We start from the raw sequence: 20,475 nt of genomic DNA, 5'->3' as shown, positions 1-20,475 counted from the left end.
TTTTAGCACCTACTAAATTTTAATTGTGTTTTTATTTAATTTAGAGAAATGGAACTTCTAAATGTGTTGCTACCCTTTGCCAGAACCGCACGCTGGTGAGATGGGGAGAGGTGAGAGAAAAGAGCCGCCAGAGAAGGCCCTTGTCTGCCCGTTTCCAGTCTGGGCCTGGCCAGCTACGCCGCAGGCCATGTGGATTCCCAGGTCAGAAGCCCTCGAGGCCTGGCGTCCGTGAATGAGCACTTCCTTCCCCGGTAGCTGAACAGCGAGTGTGTAACGGCTGCGAGCGGACACCTCAAGAGCTTCACTGAGTCTTCGATGGTTACCCCAGCCAGAGGGTGCACTCCTAGTCACAGCCAAAAACACTGTTCTGTAGGAGACGACAGGGCCAGTTCCCACAGTCTCTCAGTTTGTGCGTATCGGGCTGTCACATGACAGGCATCTAGGATGACAAGAAAAGAAAGAGGGTGGGAACTAAAATCTGATCATTGTGGGAAATAGAGAAAAGTTTCAAGGGGAAAAAAAAAAATGGTTAATCTTCTCTCTCCCTAATAACTGTTGACATGTTAGCGATCCGAACAAAATTCTGCGTAAGATGTCTGTTAGACTTGCCTGCCTTCTCAGGGCAGAGGCGAAGCCAACCCATGCCTTAGGACAGTCACCATGTCAGCTGCGCGCCTGTTCGGTCCTTCCAGGGTTGCCGTCCCATTTACTTGATCTTTGGAGCAAGCCATTCTAATGAGAAGGAAGTTGAAGCAGGCAGTGACTGAGGTATGGGCCAAAGGTTGCTTCTTAAGCCAGCACAGGGTCTTGAAGCCAAGCAGGCCAGAGAGCTGGTCTAGAACCACTTTCTTCACTCCTCTGTCTCCATGATGGATGGTCCTGGATTGCTTTTTTATAGTTTCTTAGGTTATCACTGTTTATTAAAGGTTAATGAGGTCTGCTTATCTCGCTGGTTTGCTTGTGTCGGCACCTAGGAAACCAGACAACTGGGTTCATCGAAATTTCATGGAAAGGGAACGTCAGCAGGCCCTGCTGTAGCAGATGGGTGTTTTGGGATTTTTTTTTAAGATTTTATTTATTTATTTGACAGATCACAAGTAGGCAGAGAGGCAGGAAGAGAGAGAGGGGGAAGCAGGCTCCCCATGGAACAGAGAGCACAATGTGGGACTCGATCCCAGGACCCCGGGATCATGACCCGAGCAGAAGGCAGAGGCTTAACCCACTGAGCCATCCAGGCGCCCCGGCAGATGGGTTTTAGTTTTCTCGGTTGTCTTGAACAACGATTTCACTCACTGTTTATGAATCCTGGTTCCATCTCAAAGATCCGGCGCTAAGAACCCGATCTTTGAGAAAGGGTTGTGTGAATAAGCCTCCTGAGGCTTCCAGGAAGCCATGTTTGTCTCAGAGAGCTCTCTGGAACCAGCCCGTGGAGAAACTTGAACTCCAGCAGCCGTGCCATCCCCGCAAGGGAGGCCCACCTTTCCGTGAAGCCACGTCCTCTGAAGGCGGAAGGGAAGAGCCGCGAGAGGGGGTCTCAAGCCCCGACGGTCCCCCTACGTGTCCCCCTTTCAGACGGTCCCTCCCGGGCTCTCCTAATCACAGGCCACGCGACAAGGCCTGGCAGGCTCGCCAGGATCCTCCGCCTCGTCGAGCTTGTGAGACGGAGTTGGGCAAGAGGACAACGGCCAGGCTCCGGCAGCCCAGCCTGCTGTGGAGCTGTGCCGGCCACACACCGGCCCTGGCCAGCCCTCCGCGTCCCATCTGGGTGCACCAGGCGCCAACGGCTCACAGCTCCAAGCAAGAGCGCTCTTGTAACCAGCAGAGGCTCAACGGCCTCCAAGGAGCCTGGAGTCCGTGTGACAGGTGTCGCCTGGGGTCTCTTTCGGTCTCCACAGGTGTGTGTATCTGCCGTGTGTCCCCAGCCCACTCATGTGGACCTCTCCACAGCCCCCAGTGCTGCCCCGGGAACCGGCCCCATGGGGACCCTGGGGACTTCCTGTCCCCCCGGACAGGGGCTGTGGTGACACAGTCCATCACTCTGAAACAGGACCCGGAAGGCAGCGCAGTCCCCATGAACCGTTTTCCTACCCCTGTCTCTGCCCTTCCAGAAAAGTGAGTCTGATGCCGCCTGATCTCTGGCACAGCCAGGGAAGGCGCCCTCAGCAGACAGCCTCCCTGTGCTGTGACCTCTCGGAGGGGCAGCAGCGGTGCCCTGGCTTCCGAAGCAGGCAGCGAAACACATCTTGCTCCCCAAGTCCCACTTCATTGTGGTGTCTCTGCCCCTGGAGACTGTCCCCGCCCCAGACCGCTCACCACCTGCGCAGAGCCACCCGCACCGATGCAACTGAGGGACTTCCAGGAGGTCGGACCCCCAACCTGCAGCGGGCCCTCTGGACAGGGAAGGGGTATCCCCCCCTTTAGCATGTGTCTGTTCCAGGGCCACGACGCCGGCAGGCATCTCAACCCCCCTTTCCCAACAAACATTTCGGAGCTCCTCCTTGAGTCTCCTGACCCAGAATTCACAGAGAATGTGACCCCTGCCCACACACACCATCTTTAAAAATATACTAATTGTGATAGAAAGGAGAAATCTTAATTTGCAATGAAATGCTCCCTATTAAATATGGAAATGTTTGGGCATGACACACATTCTCAAAATTCATAGGAAGCCCTGGCTTCACTCTGACACGTCTCCCCACCCCACTCTGAAAGGTGGCCACTCTCTCCCTCCAGGGGCCTGTCCAGGGCCCAGTGCACCCGGGAGCCCGTGGCCGCCTCCACCCCTCCATCACCCGCAGTGCCCTGACTCACCATGCTTCTGCCCAATAGGAACCAGAGAGCTGTTTCTGTTCCAGCCAGAGAGTGCGAGGTCATTAATTAGCAACCCCCTCTACCCTGCTCCACAGAGGACTCCAGGGTCCTTAAGTGATGGGCCGGCACTGTGGCTGGTGCCTTCTTGCTTAGGCAGCATCTCCCCAGGCTGTGTCTCTGATGGGGCAGGGGAAGGTAGTCGGAAAGGTGGGAAGAGAGACACAGACACCCCTCATTAGTCCTCATCCAACCCTGGGGGGCAGGGGCATTGCCTGTAAAGCTGCAGATGCCATAAGCACACACACACACACACACACACACACACACACACACACACACATGCATGTGCCCTTAAACCGAGCTTCCTGGGCGCTGGGATTGCTTGAGCCGCTCTGTGCCCACAGCACAGCACATGGTACAGGTGCATGTCCCTCTTTGTGGGATAACCCTCAGGACCACCTGGGAGATACAGGTTGTTACCTCACTTGTCAGATGAGGGTACTGTGGATGGAGAAAGTGCCTCGGAGCATCTGCCCAAGTTCACCCAGAGAGAGAGCCGCCGAAGCAAGAGTTGAACTGGGCTTGTTCATGCCACCTCCCTCTGGGTTTGAGGTTTGCGGAGAGAGCCTGGTGCATTCTGAAGAGCGTTGAAATGACAGTAGCATTGCTCCCGCTGACGGGGCCATTAATTGGTTAAAGGACTGCGTCACCTGTGGTGATAGTTGCCAATGACCCTCACAGATGTGGCTCTCAGAGGGCTTTCTCAACCCTAGGCCAGAAGAGGACAGGGGAGGCTCAGAGGCGTCTTGTGGGGACACTGCCCGAGTCAAGTGGGGAAACTGGGGCCCCGGGCAGGAGGGGGGTGTAGACGCAGCCTGCAGCCTGCTTTTCCCCTTCATAGCTACTGCTGCTTTCCAGTTCAGTGTTTTAGAATTTGAAATGGGTTTATTGTAGAAAGAAAGAAAGAAAGAAAGGTAGGAAGGAAGAAAGAAAGAGAGGGAGGGAGGAAGCAAGGGAGGAAGGAAGAAAGAGAAAGGAAGGAAAGAAGGAGGAAGAGAAGAGAAAAAAAGAAAATAGGCCCAAAATGGAGTTAGTTGTTCTAAGCCCCAAGCCAGCAAACCAGGGTTTAGTACCTAAACTTCAGATTCAGCCTCTCCCAGGAGTGGAATTGTAAGCCAATCAGTCTGAAATTTCCTGATCAACACTAGTAATCTTCATGAGAGACCCTTGCCCTTCCCCCAGAGGAAGGTGACCTTGCCTAAAATAATACTTTGTTTCGTTAGTGACCTTTTTGTCCCTGTTCACTTCTGCCTATAAAAGCCTTCCACTTTGACCAGCTCCTCGGAACATCTTCCACTTGCTGGAGAGGATGCTGCCCCATTCATAACTCACTGAACAAAGCCAATTAGGTCTTCAAATGTACTCCACTGAATTCTGGTTTGGTTTTTTCAACAGACTTGGTGGCAAGAGTGGGATCTGGAGTGTACTTAACCAGCACTTGGGGATGAGAAATACAAACCCATTTGCATTCATTTCCAAGGGTAAGTTCCTCTGGGTCCTGAGCTCTGCTCTCTTTGCACTGAGCACTTGATCTAAGCGGCTTTCCAAAACAGGGCAGGCCAGCTGGAACTGCAGACAGCTCTGCTGGAGCCAAAACCTTAGCCTTTCAGACCCCTACTCCCAGGTTTCGGAGTCAAAGACCCCCCAGCCCATCATTCTGTCTGAAGACACACACGGGAACTGTTAGTGTCACGCACGGTTCCCCATTCAGGCGCAGTTCCCAGTCTGTCGTCCCTGTTGTTGGGGTCTGTTGGTTCAACGTAACATATCTCCTGCTGTTCCCCTCTGCCCTCCGAGTGCTCTGTCTAGTCGTCCTCTGTCCAAAGGGACTTCTGACTCCGAAGAGCCTATTTATTCAACAGCTGCTTTCTGAAGTTAGACCACCAGACGCTATGGGTGATGCCCTCAGGCATCTTCCTCTCAGTCAGAGGCCAACCTAAGGGCCATAGTCACACTGTCCCTTCCTTTCCTGATCCAGGTCACTGGTTATTTTTTTTTTTAAAGATTTTATTTATTAATTTGACAGAGAGAAATCACAAGTAGACGGAGAGGCAGCCAGAGAGAGAGAGAGAGAGAGGGAAGCAGGCTCTCTGCTGAGCAGAGAGCCCGATGCAGGACTCGATCCCAGGACTCTGAGATCATGACCTGAGCCGAAGGCAGCGACTTAACCCACTGAGCCACCCAGGCGCCCCAGGTCACTGGTTATTAATCTATGGGAGCAACTCTAGATCTCATGAAGATGGTATCTCCTGTACCCTCTCTGAGGCTGCCTCTTGGGCCCATGGGCTTGTTTAATACGGCCAGAAATACTTGACATTTTCTAACTGAGTCCAACCTCATTAGGAGAGGAAGTCGAGAGGTGAGATACCGGGGTAGGGAAAGCCACTCTGTTCCGAAAGCCCCCCAAACAAGGAGATGGCAGACTATTGCCCCAAAGACCATCTCCCCCGGGCATGAACTCTGAGCTTCTTTTATGTTCAGGAAAGGAGGCAGCAGAACGGTGCTGCAGTCAAAAGATAAATGATGTCTGTAGACATCCAGGGAAGACATCCAACTTCTCCATGCCTGTTCACTGGATCTTTGTGTCCAGGAATCTGGTCATGGCACTCCTGTAAATATTAAACATAGCATAATCATTTCTGTACTTACTTCCTTATTTCCTGGAATGAGACTGATTTCTGGTAAAAAGCACTTTTTGTAAATCTCAGCTGTAAGCGAAATTCCTTTGATGATTAATATGTGTGCATGCGGGACTAACCAGAGGTTTCTAAACTATAGATCGCAGCAGCAAGGGAACTCCAAGCAACACGGGTCAGACATGCTAAGTTTCTCCCTGTCACTGTTTGTCCCAGCTAAACACTGACAAGGTATTTAAAAGAATTTTTAAGGAGCTCTGTGGCCAGAAGTTAGCTGTGTGTGAGGGCTAATATTTAGAGTCTGAAACAAGAATTATTTTAAGTAGGCCTTCTCCCCTAAGCTAAATATATCGGAGGGGGAATAAAAACATCCCAAGGTAGATGGGTAGCTGTGTCAGTCCTGTGATACCAAGAAGATAGTAACACAATGTTTTGAGGAAGTAAAAGCGGTTATACTTTATTTATTCATCTAGTATTTGTAGAACCAGAGGTGTGGCTCTAGGAACAATTCAGAGTCCACCAATCATTTTGAGAAATCCCAAAAACCTCACTTATTTATCTCAAAAGGCTTATCCCTTTGCCTTTGAGACGCAAATGTCCTACTTGGTCTTCTTCACCTATGTTCATGTGTGTCCAACACAAGTGTGTTGGAGATGTGTGGAATTTTATTTCTCCAGATAGTGTTGCCAAAATTAATTCGTACAAGAGCTCTATTTAATCGGCTCAAAGAAAATGAAGGGTTTAATATAAATTAAACTCTCAGAAACATAAGAGAGGGGCACCTGGGTGGCTTAGCTGGTTAAGCATCTGACTCTTGATTTCAGCTCAGGTCATGACCTCAGCGGCATGAGATTGAGCCCGCTCTGTGCTGGGTATGGAACCTGCTTAAGTTTCTCTCTCTCTCCCTCTCCCCCAGCCCTGCATGTGCTGTCTCTCTTTCTCTCTCTAAAAAATTTTTTTTAGAAATTTAGTTAAATCTTAAAAGATAAATATAAGAGAAAAGTAAACCAAGTGATTATCTGGTTCACGTGATCTGGGAAAATATTTGGTATTAAGTTTTGGTTTAAGTTCATTAGTTTAATTAAAACAGGCATGTCTGGGGCGCCTGGGTGGCTCGGTGGGTTAAAGCCTCTGCCTTTGGCTCAGGTCATGATCTCAGGGTCCTGGGATCGAGCCCCACATCAGGCTCTCTGCTCCGTGGGGAGCCTGCTTCCTCCTCTCTCTCTGCCTACCTCTCTGCCTACTTGTGATCTCTGTCTGTCAAATAAATAAATTAAATAATTTTTAAAAAAACCAGGCATGTCTTTAGCATTGTCAGCATTAAATATAATACTTTTTCTCTACCTAAGTTTACTAAAGGTCAGATATTATATTTGTATCAGTATATGTTACAAGTGTTCTCAAAAGTGTTGCATGAAATTCCTCAAGTCTGATATATCCTGGCATGTTATTATCATAATTTTAAAAATTCGTATGTCACAGACGTTTCTTTTTCAACTCTGATAATGAATTCTCATCAGCTCTTTAACAACGGACACTTTGAAGTCTTTGTCATTTACTCCGGTGCTTTTACTAAAGGGTGCCTGCAGAAGTGCTCCATCTGTGGGGACACCCATGGAACATGCTCTAGAATACAGATTTCTGGGAATCTGAAGATCATAAAACTGAACTGGTAAGACTTTCCAGAAGGGAAGGAAGCTCTGGATCAGAACAGGACAAGAGTCAATAACATGAGACCGATTGAACTGGTGGGCATGGTTACAGTTGTAGTGACATGCCTATAATTGGACTAAGTCCTGAATGCTTCTAGTTTCTTCTATCTGGTTCCAACTCACCAAACTAAATGTTTCCATTTTTCTCCCATCCTTTGAATTTGGAATCCCTAAAAACAAAGACGGCCCTTGGAGCTGCTTAGAAGGGACTCCATCAGGTCCTTCTTACCACCGAGCTGGTACTCAAACTTACTTTTTTTCTAAGATTAAAAAAAAAAAAGGAGGGTGTCTGGGTGGCTCAGTGAGTTAAAGCCTCTGCCTTTGGCTCAGGTCATGATCTCAGGGTCCTGGGATCGAGTCCCACATCCGCCTTTCTGTTCAGCAGGGAGCCTGCTTCCTCCTCTCTCTATGCCTGCTTCTCTGCCTACTTGTGATCTCTGTCTGTCAAATAAATAAATAAAATCTTTTAAAAAAAAAAAAAAGATAAAAAAAAATTTAAGTACTCTCTACACCCAACATGGGGCTCGAACTCACAACTCCGAGATCAACAGTTACACCCTCCACCGACTAAGCCAGCCAGGTTCTCCCCTCCAGCACACTTCTCACAGCTGAAGGTACTCTACCTGATCCTGGTCCTGTAGGAACCCTGTGTCTTCCAGGTTGTGGCTAAGTATGGGGAGGGGGTCACCTTTCAGACTGCTGGATTTGTCATCAGAAATTCTGATCTGTCCATGATGTTAGAGACCCTCTGGTCTGTTTCCCTATTTCTGGTTAACTAGCCCCAATCTTGGGGAACACTGTGTCCAGGCTTTATGCAAAAAAAGGACACAAGGCAAGGTCAAAATAAAACAGTCTGTGTAAGCTACTGACCCTTAAAATCGTACAGGGCTCCATGACCATTATCTTTCCAGTCCTGACCCACAGAGTCCAGTGGGAATTGCCAGAAGGCATTCATGGGTCAGCTTTTACCCACCTTGGCAGGGCCCTGCTTCCCTCCTTCGGAGTCAGGGTGAATGGGTCCATCGTCAGCAAGATCCACTTCATTCTTGAAAATATCACAGAATCCGCTGCTAAAGCAACAGCTGTTCAACAGAAGCCCTTAGGCGCTCCGGCCAAGTTGTTCTTGATTACAGGAGAGCCCTCGGTTATCTTTCAGCTGAGCAAGGCGGTGTCTACGCTGGGCCAGCAGCACCTGCTGTACGTGGATTCACACTTCTGGGGAAGCTGAAACTCAGTTACATAAGATCACTTAGCAACCCACTCAGTTTAAAAAAGCTAACTTACGGGACACCTGGGCGGCTCTTTCAGTTAGGCAACTGCCTTTGGCACAGGTCGTGATCCCGGATCCTGGGATTGAGTCCCGTGTTGGGCTCCCTGCTCCGCGGGGAGGGAGCCTGCTTCTCCTCTCCTTCTGCTTGCTCTGCCTGCCGCTCCCCCTGCTTGGGCTCGCTCTCTCTCTCTGTCTCTGACAAATAAATAAGTAAAATCTTTTAAAAAATAATTTTTAAAAAAGGTAACTCCTTCAAGGGAGCTGGCTTATCTTATTTTGGTTGGTTTTGGTCTTGGCTTCTTAGTCCACTCCAGACATTGGGAATTACCTGTTTAGAACAGTCCTAGTTATCTCCGTGGCATATTGTATTCTCTGCCCTTCCTAACCACCAAGCCCCAAAACTGGAATGTCAAAAAAGGAATAAAGAGAAAAAAGGACTAACAAATTGTGAGCCTGGCGTTGTAACCTGTGAATACCACAAAAATCTAGCAAACAAACACATCGTGACCTCGGAAGGTCGCCCAGAGTAAACAACAGAATTGCAGAGCAGGAGCTGAGAGCATCCCTAATGCCATAAGTTTGGACCACATCTCCCTGGGGCAGAGATTGGGCTCGAAAGGAGGAATGGTTAAAGAAAATAAGGGCAGGCCCCAGATGGAGTCATTTGTATGAATCTTCTCATGAGCAAACCAAAACCAGGTCCCTAACGTCACTGCAGACCCAGCTTCTCCCACGAGCGGCATTTTAAAGCAGCCTGGAATTTCCTGAGCAGCACTTAGTGAGGTCACCCTAATGACAGACCCCTAGCCCTCCCCTTCCTGCAAAGGAAAGTACCTTTCCTGAAATAATCTTCGCTTTTGTTTGTGACTTCCTTGTCCCTGCCCCCTTCTGCCTACCAAAGCCTTCCCCTTTGCACCGCTCTCCAGAGCAACTCTCGACTCGCTAGATGGGAAGCTGCCTGATTCCTGACTCACTGAATAAATCCAATTAGATCTCCAAATTTACTCAGCTGAATTGCGTTTTTTTAACAAAATTGTCTCAGTCCCCCTCACCCAACACCAGCTTGACACCGGTTCCGTTTTGTTGCAGGGAATGCCGCTGTTTCAAAACTTGTCTCCATGGTCACCTCTTCCTTGGAGCCTTCCTTGATCTGCAGCCTCAGCAGGCAACTCTTGTCCAGATCACAAGACAGCGCAAGATGCACCCATGGCCCCTGCTGACTTGTGACATCGTCAGAGGCAAGAACAGAGACAAGATCACCTTCCTTCTCCGAGCAACCTGCACAGCACCTGTACACGGGCCTGGATAAATGGAATGAAGGGCTGAACTGGTGAGGGAATCGAGGGCCAGGGATGGCAGCAACACTTCCCTGTCCTGACTCGGTGGTCCGCTGTAGCCGCACTTGTGTTTTGCACAGAGCACATGTCTTCCCGAGGCCTCACCTAAGCCACCAGAACAGGGCAGCCAACTGGGAGCCATTGCTGATTGTGGAGGTGGGTGAGGAGAGAGACAGTAAAAGCTTCTGTGCCTGGGGGGCTTGGGATCTCCTCGCAAATCCTCCCACCCCAGTCTCCAGGGGAGGCACTGCTGTGGCTCAGAGTGGAAGGCAGTAGCCGTCCTTGCCTTTCTCCCAAGAACTTTGGTCCTGCCCTAAGTAAACATTCACAGCAGCGATCCCTCAACCACCCAGGAGAAAATCCACTTCATCTCTCCACAGTTCAACAAAAGCATTCATCTTGAATATCCACGGGAACAATACAGCCTGGTTTGCTCAGGGAAACCAGGAGCTGGCAGAGAGAAGGACAAGGTTCTCCCCCACTCCATCCTGCAGACCGTGCAGGGCGGGGCCCAAGTGCCCTGAATGTGCCCTGAGCGCCAACCGCACTGCCCAAGCCCTGCCTGGCACGGCGCCCCTGGGAAGGAGCTGACGGTGCTGTTGAGGCAGCTCCCTGCTCCCTGCTCCCCGCCCAGGGAGGCACCCAGGCCCTGCTGCTCAGACCGCAAGCGGCAATGACTAGGCACCTTTCTTTTGTGCGCAAGGAAAGCAGGCCTGGCGGCACTTGGCCGGGCTCCACACCGGTACTCACCTTTCACTGGTGCCAGGTCTCTCCAGCCCCAGGCCTTCTGGGGTGACGCCGAGGGTCAACCCTCCCAGTTTGGTCCTGGGATTGGCCAAGGAGACCCAGGATCCCGTCTGCAGTGGCAGCCTGAACAGAGATCTCTCTCTGACGCACAGTGCGGGCTGAGGCAAAGCGCCGGTATCGCCTGCTCCAGAGTGAGCCCAGGAGCAACGCGGGTGTCCACCCAAAGGGGACAGCCGCTGACCTTCCTCTACACCAGCGACCATCCTGGGGGAGAAGAGCACACAGACCCTGTGCGGAGAGATTTAAGATGCACAGTGCTGAAAACGAAAGCTAGAAGTATAAAGGGTTTGAGGACTTATTTAATTAAAAAAAAAATTTTTTTTCTTGTTAAATAATCTCTATGCCCAATGTGGGGCTCGAACTCATGACCCCAAGATCAAGAGTTTCATGCTCTACTAATTGAGCCAATTAGACACCCAGAGACCCTATTTTATTTTATTTTTAAATTTTATTTATTTTTTTTAAATTAACATATAATGTATTATCTGCCCCAGGGGTACAGGTCTGTGAATCATCAGTCTTACATACTTCACAGCACTCACCATAGCACATACCCTCCCTAATGTCCATCACCCAGCCACCCTCTCCCTTCCCTGCTACCCCCCAGCAACCCTCAGTTTGTTTCGTGAGATTAAGAGTCTCTTATGCTTTGTCTCCCTCCTGATCCCGTCTTGTTTCATTTTTCCCTCCCCTACCCCCATGACCCTCCTCCCTGCCTCTGAAATTCCTCATATGAGAGATCTCTCATATGAGAGATACATGATCCTTGCAGAGACCTTATTTGAAATATTTATGTTCATGAGGAGAAAAGAGGTAAGTGGAGGAAGACTGGAAGGAAATGCACAGAAAATGTTGACTGTGGTGATCTCTGGAAGGTGGGCTTATGGAGGACCGAGGTTTCCCTCTGTGTGTGTGTGCATCAGGGTCCAGGGAAGCAGGGCTTTGTTTATCAAGGGCTTTGCTGCAAGGGACTGGCTCATCCACTGTGGGTGCTGGCTAGGCAGGCAGGAAACACGGAGGGCAGGCATCAGGAAGGACAGTTGGGCTCTCAGGCACAGGAGACATTCCTGCTACAGGTACAACTATTTTTTTTAAAGATTTTATTTTAGGGGCGCCTGGGTGGCTCAGTGGGTTAAGCCTCTGCCTTTGGCTCAGGTCATGATCTCAAGGTCCTGGGATCAAGCCCCACATCGGGCTCTCTGCTCATTAAAGAGCCTGCTTCCCCCTCTCTCTCTGCTTGCCTCTCTGCCTACTTGTGATCTCTGACTGTCAAATAAATAAATAAAATCTTTGGGGCACCTGGGTGGCTCAGTGGATTAAAGCCTTTGCCTTTGGCTCAGGTCATGATCCCAGGGTCCTAGGATCAAGCCCCGTGTTGGGCTCTCTGCTCAGCAGGAAGACTGCTTCCCTTCCTCTCTCTCTGCCTGCCTCTCTGCCTACTTGTGATCTCTATCAAATAAATAAATAAAAATCTTTTTTTAAAAAAAGATTTTATTTTATTATATTTTATTATTTTTTTAGAGAGAGAGAGCATGCCCATGCATGGGAGTGGGGTGGGGGAAGGGCAGAGGGAGAGAGAATCTTAAGCAGGCTCCATGCTCAGCATGGAGCCCAATGCGGGGCTTAATCTCACAACCCTGAGATCATGACCTGAAATGGAGAGTTGGACATTTAACCAACTGAGTCACACAGGTGCTCCTCAAGATTTTATTTTGAAATAATCTCTATTCCCATTGTGGGGCTCCAACTCAGCCATGAGATCAAGAGTCTTTTTTTTTTTTTTAAGATTTTATTCATCCATTTGATGGACAGAGATCACAAGCAGGCAAAGAGGCACACACAGAGAGAGAGGAAGGGAAGCAGGCTCCCCGTCGAGCAGAGAGCCCGAAGCAGGGCTCGATCCCAGAACCCTGGGATCATGACCTGAGCCAAAGGCAGAGGCTTTAACCCACTGAGCCACCCAGGTGCCCCGAGACCAAGAGTCTTATGCTCTACCAACTGACTGCATCAGATCCATCCCAGGTTATAGCTCAATTAATCTCCTTTCCTTTTTTTTTTTTTTAAGATTTTGTTTATTTATTTGACAGACAGAGATCACAAGCAGGCAGACAGGCAGGCAGAGAGAGAGGGGGAAGCAGGCTCCCTGCTGAGCAGAGAGTCCAATGTGGGGCTTGATTCCAGGACTCTGGGATCATGACCTGAGCTGAAGGCAGAGGCTTTAACCCACTGAGCCACCAAGGCGCCCCAATAATCTCTTTTTCTGAGAGTCAACTGATCACAGACTTCCATCACACCTACGAAACACCTTCACAGCCATACCTAGGTTACTTGAATAACTGGGGGACTACAGCCTAGTCAAACTGACATAAAACAGACCATCATCATACTTTTGTTAAATTTCCCAATTTTCTATACAGAATATGTGGCTACTTACATAATTTTTTTAAAGCAATAAACAACTCAACTACCACAAGATACCACTTGGCATCCACCAGATGGGGTGATCCCTAAAAAAGATAGGGGCACCTGCGTGGCTCAGTCAGTTAAGCATCTGCTTTGGCTCAGGTCATGATCCCAGGTTCCTGGGATCGAATCCCGCCTTGGTCTCCTTGCTCAGCGGGGACCCTCCTTCTCCCTCTGCCTGCCGCTCCCCCTGCTTGTGCTCATGCTCTTTCTCTCTGTCTCTCTCTGACAAATAAATAAATAAACTCTAAAAAAAAAAAAAAAGATGATAACCGTTGTACGGGGAAATTGGAACCCGCATCCACCACCAAATGGTGTAACCACTTTGGAAAATAGTTTGGTGGTTCCTCAGGGAGTTGTTTAAAAAAACACACAATGGACTCAAAAAGGAGTCATCTGTGCTAAACCGTCTGTAAGCAAACCGAGACTTAACACCTAACTTAATTGCAGAGCCAGCCTCTCTCAGGAGTGGAATTTTAAACTGATCAGGCTGGATTTTCCTGAGCAGCACTAGTGAGGTCGTCTGTGTACTAAACCCCTTTACCCCTTCCACCAATAAGAGTGACCTTGCCGGAAATAATCCTTTGTTTTGTTTTTGACTTCCTTGTCTCTGTCCCCATCGGCCTGCGAAAGCCGTCTGCTCTTTTCTACCTGCCAGGCGGGATGCTGCCCAACTCATAACTCCTTGAATAACACCAGCTGGATCTTCAAATTTACGCAGGCAGATTTCATTTTTTAACACAGGTAAGCACGGAACTGCTATATAACCCACTCTGGGGTGTAAACCCAAGAGAACTGAAAACCCATACCCACAGACGTTTTTACGTCCCCATTCAAAATCGCGTTATTCATAACAGCAAAGAAGCAGAAGCCAGCCAAATGTCCAGCAACCCCCCCAAAAATGGATAAACCAAACGTGGTGGATCCATGTAATGGGAAATGATTCCTCAAGAAAACAGAGATAGGGGAGCCTGGCTGGCTCAGTCGTTAGGCTTCTGCCTTCGGCTCTGGTTACGATCCCAGGGTCCTGGGATCGAGTCCCGCATCGGGCTCTCTGCTCTGCGGGAAGCCTGCTTCTCCCTCTCCCACTCCCCCTGCTTGTGTTCCCTCTCTCGCTGTCTCTCTCTGTCAAATAAATAAATAAAATCTTGAAAGAAAGAAAGAAAGAAAACAGAGATAAAGAGATAAAACACTGCTAGATGAGCCTTGATTGCATGAAGCAGAAGGGCTCATTCCCCGCCCCCCACCACCACACATCATAGGATTCCGTCTATCTGAAATGTCTAGAATAGGCTGGTTCATGGGTATATAGAGTAGCTCAGAGGTGGCTGTGGCCTGGCCAGGAGGGGAGCATAGGGAGCAACCACTAAGAGGTATGGGTTTCTATTTGCGGTGATAAAAATGTCCTAAAACTAGGGGTGCCTGGGTGGCTCAGTGGGTTAGAGCCTCTGCCTTTGGCTCAGGTCCTGGTCCCAGGATCCTGGGATCGAGCCCCGCATCGGGCTCTCTGCTCAGCGGGAAGCCTGCTTCTCTTCCTCTCTCTCTCTCTCTCTCTGCCTGCCTCTCTGCCTATTTGTGATCTCTGTCTGTCAAATAAATAAATTAGAAAAAAAAAGTTAAAAAAAAATGTCCTAAAGCTAGATGGTGGTAATGATTGCAAAATTCTAGAATTCTGCAATTGCACAATTCCAAAAATCACAAAATGGGACTTTAAAAGAGCAAGTTTTGTGACATATGAATGATATCTCAGGGAAGTTATGATTTTTTAAAAGAAGCATTACGTACAGGAGAAAGGAAGTAGCCACGTGTGCCTGGGTGAGCTGCTTCCCAGAAAAGCCAAAGAGCTGGTGTGTTACCTCCTGTCTCCAGTTTCCCTTCCTCACAGGTGCCTCCCTTCTATGGTGCTCTCGCCCGGTGCCCAGGACCCCAAGGTCTGCAGATGTCCTGGAGAAAGCCATCAGCAAAACTCAGTTCGGAATCCTCTCCTCTTATCAGTCTTCCCTTGGCGTCCAGGTCAGCAGGGTCCAACCCCTCTCACTGACAGCCCAACCCTGCCAGGAGGAGCTCACAAGCCTGTGACAATGACAAGCAGGCGCCCAGGACGGCTGAACTCGAACTGGCCTCCTCCAGGCAGAAAGGAGCCCCACAGGGCTCTGACCCAGCTCTCGGAGTCTGGCACAGGGGGAGAACTCAACCTCTGTGTTGCAAGAATGAGCCCATTTTGTAGATATTTGGAAACCGAGGGCCGGAGAAGGGCAGGGATCCTCCCAAGACCGTGCAGGTCTCTGAGTCCCTCCTCCGCTCTCTCCCCTGAGCACACCCTGGGACCTCTCCAGTGAGAGACAAGGGTGACTGAGTCACAGAACCACTTCCTAAAGAGCTCTTTGCCAAGTATGTATCAAGGGTTTTAGAAGGGTTGCCACCCTCTGACCCAGTACTTTCCCATTTAGAGCTCTGGAGACAACCTGCCAGGAGGGCAAAGGTTAGGTACCAAAATGTTCCGTGCAAGGTAATATATAATGGTGAGCAATGGAGACACTGCAAACACCCATCGCTAAAGGATGGCTAGTAAATGAGGACATAGCTCTATGATAGGACAATACGCAGCTGGCGCAAAAATGATGTCTTGGAAGAATTTCTGAATGCTAATGGGAAAATGGAGGAGAGAAATGGCAAATTGTATGTAATCCTGAAAATGTGTTAAAAATAATAATTAAAAAAAAAAAAGAACCCACAAGAGCAAACACCTGTTGAGCCATGACTCTACCTATTTTCAACCTCGTCTGATATGTGCGGTCCAGATGTGCACTACTCCCTTTCTCCAGCCCCACTCCAGACCTTGACCCTGTTCTATTTTCTTCATAACAATCCTAATAAATCAGTATTTGTCAAATGAACAAACCATTCGAACAGTGGTCCTCTTTGGGTGGGGTTATGCATGACTTTAATTTACTTTTAAATTTTCTATACCTTCTAGGTTTTTACCAAAAGCTTGTTTTACTTTCACATTTAGGAAGTGGGGGGGAATGTTTTTCAAAGCAAAAGCAAAGACAAAAGTCAACTAAAAAAACCTCAGAGTTCTTGTGAGTGAGTTGAACCTTCCTGGGGGCAACATTATTGAAAGAAGCATTTTCCCAAAAATGCTTCCAGAAGGAAATTTTGGGCATCGAGAGAAGAGATGGATTTATTAAAACTTAATCAATTTACAAGCCTGTGGGGAACCTGGATGGCTCAGCCGGCTGAGCATCTGCCTTCAACTCAGGTCAAGATCTAAGCTCCCAGGGCACCTGGGTGGCTCAGTGGGTAAAAGCCTCTGCCTTTGGCTCAGGTCATGGTCCCAGAGTGCTGGGATCGAGCCCCGCATCGGACTCTCTGCTCAGCAGGGAGCCTGCTTCCCTTCCTCTCTCCCTGCCTGCCTCTCTGCCTACTTGTGATCTCTGTCTGTCAAATAAAATAAATAAAATCTTTTAAAAAAAGAAAAAAATGCTCTCAGACTTTTGGTGGGAACAGAAACAGGACCCTCTTTTGAGAAAATAATCTAAAAATAGGAAACAAGATTCTTTAAATATGCATAAGCTTTAGCCCAGGAATTTCACCTGGAGGAATCTGTCCTAATTAAGAGTACAAACAAGGGGCGCCTGGGTGGCTCAGTGGGTTAAGCCTCTGCCTTCAGCTCAGGTCATGACGTCAGGATCTTGGGATCGAGCCCAGCGTCGGGCTCTCTGCTCAGCAGGAAGCCTGCTTTCCTTCCTCTCTCCCTGCCTGCCTCTCTGCCTACTTGTGATCTCTCTCACTCTCTGTCAAATAAATAAATAAAATCTTAAAAAAAAAAAAAAAAGATCTAAGCTCCCTGCTCAGTGGGGAGTCTGCTTCTCCCCTCCCTCTCCCTACCGCTCATGCTCATTCTTTCTTTCTCTCTCTCGTTCTCTATCTCAAATGAATAGATAAAATCTTTTTTTAAAAAATGTACAAGCCTGTAGAGAGTGCACTTGACATTGGCGGGGCGTAAGGCTGGACACCCCCTCAGACGGGAATGATCCCAGGCCCCTGCAGGCCACAGCCCTGGGTAGTAGTCAAGGAAAGAATCATGAGGACCCAGACTGGGATGCCGACTCCCCTGCAAACCCAGTGCTGGCCCATGGCCCTCCATGGCCAGCCCAGGCGTGCCCCAGGAGCACGCATGCATGCCTAGCCCTGCCAAAGCGATGCCCAGCGCTGTCACTCAGGAACGCAAGTGCTCGCGGCCATTCACGCCTCATCAGTGCCCGCTCGGCGGATGTGCAGGAGCACCTCTGGGTAACTCTGCCCTCCGTGTCATGCGGAGAGCGAGGCTGGGGCAGGAGGGGGAGCACCCACCGCCTGGGGGGAGTGCTCCCAACCCAGAAACATCCCAGCGGCAGCCTGACTTATGAAACACAGAGACAGCTTTACATAATCATGGGAAATCATGAGAAAGAGCGCCTTCCTAAAAATGCATCCCCCTACCTCGACGGTATTTTTTTCAAGATGGAATTTTGTTTTGCCTTTTTTTGGTTTCTAAAAGTCGACCATGTTCACCGGCCTTGAATTCCAACAGAAGAGAAAGCTGTAAAGTAGAAATGAAGAGCCCTCCCCTGTCCCATGCTCCAAAATCCCGAGGGCTCTGTCCTTACAGGCTCTTGGCTTCGCCCACACAAACTTACAGCACACACGTATGGCGGCATGCATGGAACCACACACGCGAGCACACACATGCTTTTTATTGATCTTTGACACAAACAGGATCATGCTCTGCCTGCTGGTCTCTACCTCCGAATCACAGCATCTTCCCACCCTGTGCTGAACTTTTGATGTTTTGCCAGGTGTAGCACACTCGGCACGGGGGTCACCCAGCAAGGCACGGACCCCAGGTCTGTCCAGCTCCAGAATCCAAGTCCTAATGGTCTTTCCTGTGTTTGCCTCGGAGAGTTCTCAGAGCCCCCAAACAGCACTGCCTGAGAGTCTTAGAATGGGCGGCCGCACCCCAGAGCCTGGTTCAGAAGGTGAGATGTGGTCCCAGGGGTTCTGTCTGCGCGCAGGATATCTGCTCCGGGTAATTCTTATGGCCTCACTAGCTAGGGGACTGTCCAGTCCAGTCATTGCGGCCACTAAGAAGCTACATTTCCTCACCTGCGCTGCCAATTTCGGTTCCCACGTCCATATACTTTGAGTAAATGAGTGAGCCCATGCCTCAGGAGGGTTGGTCTTCACCGACCTGGTAAAATGACCACTTGGGCCCCTGCCCATCCCTGGTCTCTACCACGAGACCTGTTTGCAGCTGGTTTTCCCTCAGGATCATCTCCCAGGCATGGCGTTCAAAGTCTAAGGGCATGAGCCTTGTGGGGGCCTTTGGGCTGGAAAGTTCTGCTGAGTGCCGTGGGCTGAGCAGCAGGAGGGGCTGGACCTTGGCTCTACCTTGTGCCTGAGCCAAGCAAGGCACACAGGCTTTACAGGGGTCCACGAAGGTGCAGCACGACGCTGCCTGCTTGCCCCAGGGCAGGCAAGATAGGAGGGAGAGAGTAAGGGAGCTCAGTTTGTGTGTGTGTGTGTGTGTGTGTGTGTGTGTGTGAGAGAGAGAGAGAGAGAGAGAGAGAGAGAGAGAGAGACATGGTCCTGGCAGCTTCAGCTCCCTCATGCCTGGCTAGCTCCCACAGTACCCAGCAGAGCTGGGAAATGTGTGGCCCCACACGGCCAGGCCACCATACCAAGCGCCTCTGCCCAACATTGCTGATGGGTCCTGGCATTTCGTTCTGCAGTGCAGCTCAGGATTCTGTGGTCAGCGTTCAGCCCCAGGCAGTCATCACAATCCACCAGCACTGTCACAGTGACCAAAAGCTACTACCTTCAATAATAGTGCTAGGCTGTACGTTACCCCTCAGCACCCCCAATTTCCCTCTCAAGCCCCTTTTGGTGATCCTGGAGGTCCCTGGGGAGCCAGCTGTGGGGACTCCTATGGGGACTTGCACTTCCTTGGCTGCCCTAAGAGAGCCCTTCTGCCCAGGCACTATGTGGGTCCTGAGGATGGCTCAGCCTCCCCTATAGGGCTCTGCTTTCAGGTCGCTATGGGCTTTTGGTGACACCTGATGCTGGCAGCAAGATGTCTGTGCCACCTTCTGTCCCCCGACAGAACCCCTTTGTGTCTCAACTCCTGGAAAGGCTGAATAGAGGGTGAGGGTTTGAGCAGACAGATTCCTTCCCCTGCTGTCTCCCTGATGCTCTCTCCCCGGGTGTAGCTTTGGCAGTTGCTGGCTGCATGACCTTCGGCAAATCATGCAACATTGTATTTCCACCCCACGGGCATTTACGGAGTGCCTTACCGGAGGACATACAGGCATAGTCTCTGGGATAGAGATTTCCTGGAGGTGGCAAAGAACAAGGCAGATGGGAGGGAAGGCTGCTCTGCATCCAGGCCTTGTGAAAGGTTGAGGAATGGCATCACCGGCTCAGGAAATAACACAAGCAAAAGCCTCTCGGTGGAGTGAGCTTACTGTCTTTAAGGAAAGCAAGAAGGCTAGTGTGGCTGGAATGGAGTGGGGGTGGGGGGCGTGGCTGGGAGGAAATGCGAGAGAGGTGGGGGCAGCAGAGCATGCATGCCACAGGGACCCGAAATTAATTCTAAGGGTAGAGAGAGAGCAATGGGCCTTTAGCTGGGAAGTGAGTTATCTCCAGCAGCCATGGGGAGCACAAAATGGGGAGCACAAAATGGGGATTAAAGGAGGAGGAGCCCTGTGGGAAGAGAGTAAGAGGAGCAAAATGGCAACTTAAAGCCAGGCAGAAAGCTGTGACCTGCAGGACCCCAGTTCTTCCTCCCAAGTGCCCTGGGATATATGAGGTACTTGTGGTGGAATAAGGGCCCTGACTTAGGACCGGGGGACAAGAGTACCACCGTGGACAAGCAGCGTGTTGGAAACACCTCCAGTCAGCCCAGGATTCTGGCTCTGAAGCGGACCCTGGGGAAGGTCAAGAGGCCCTAAAATATGGTTGAAACCAGGATGACCAAGTCTCATTCACCTGGACTCGGGAGGAGAAGCTGCCATGTGGGGGGGTGGTCCATCACTCCTGGGTCTCCAGAGATGCTCTGAGTCTCCTGCCACCATCAGAGACCAGGGTGGATGTAGACTGGCAAAGGTTTGTCCCCTTGGGACGGGTGGGGAAAGTGATGTCTGGGATTGGAAACCACTGTTCTAAGGAAAATAGAATTGGAAGACACAGAGCTCTCATATGGTTTCAAAATCACATCTTCTTTTAACAAACTGGGAGCAGACTGAGGACAAAGGTATCACCTGCCTCGTCTCTGACCATGGTATACCCTGGGGTCACCTCACCCCGATTCTGCGGCCCTCTCCACCTATGGGGCCAGC

The 20,475-nt window shown here is 50.0% G+C and overlaps 1 long non-coding RNA gene across 1 annotated transcript; it reads right to left on the bottom strand.

The window, feature by feature from the left end:
- Positions 1–10,885, bottom strand: LOC116578203. Its single transcript, XR_004280772.1, has 2 exons — positions 10,577–10,885; positions 1–439 (listed from the first exon to the last, which is right to left on the bottom strand). It is a non-coding gene; the product is annotated as an uncharacterized LOC116578203 (long non-coding RNA).
- Positions 10,886–20,475: the final 9,590 nt, after the last annotated feature.

This window comes from Mustela erminea, chromosome 1 (genome assembly GCF_009829155.1).
Source record: "Mustela erminea isolate mMusErm1 chromosome 1, mMusErm1.Pri, whole genome shotgun sequence".
In the NCBI taxonomy this organism is placed as follows: Eukaryota; Metazoa; Chordata; class Mammalia; order Carnivora; family Mustelidae; genus Mustela; species Mustela erminea.
This window is presented reverse-complemented; position numbering and strand designations above follow the sequence as displayed.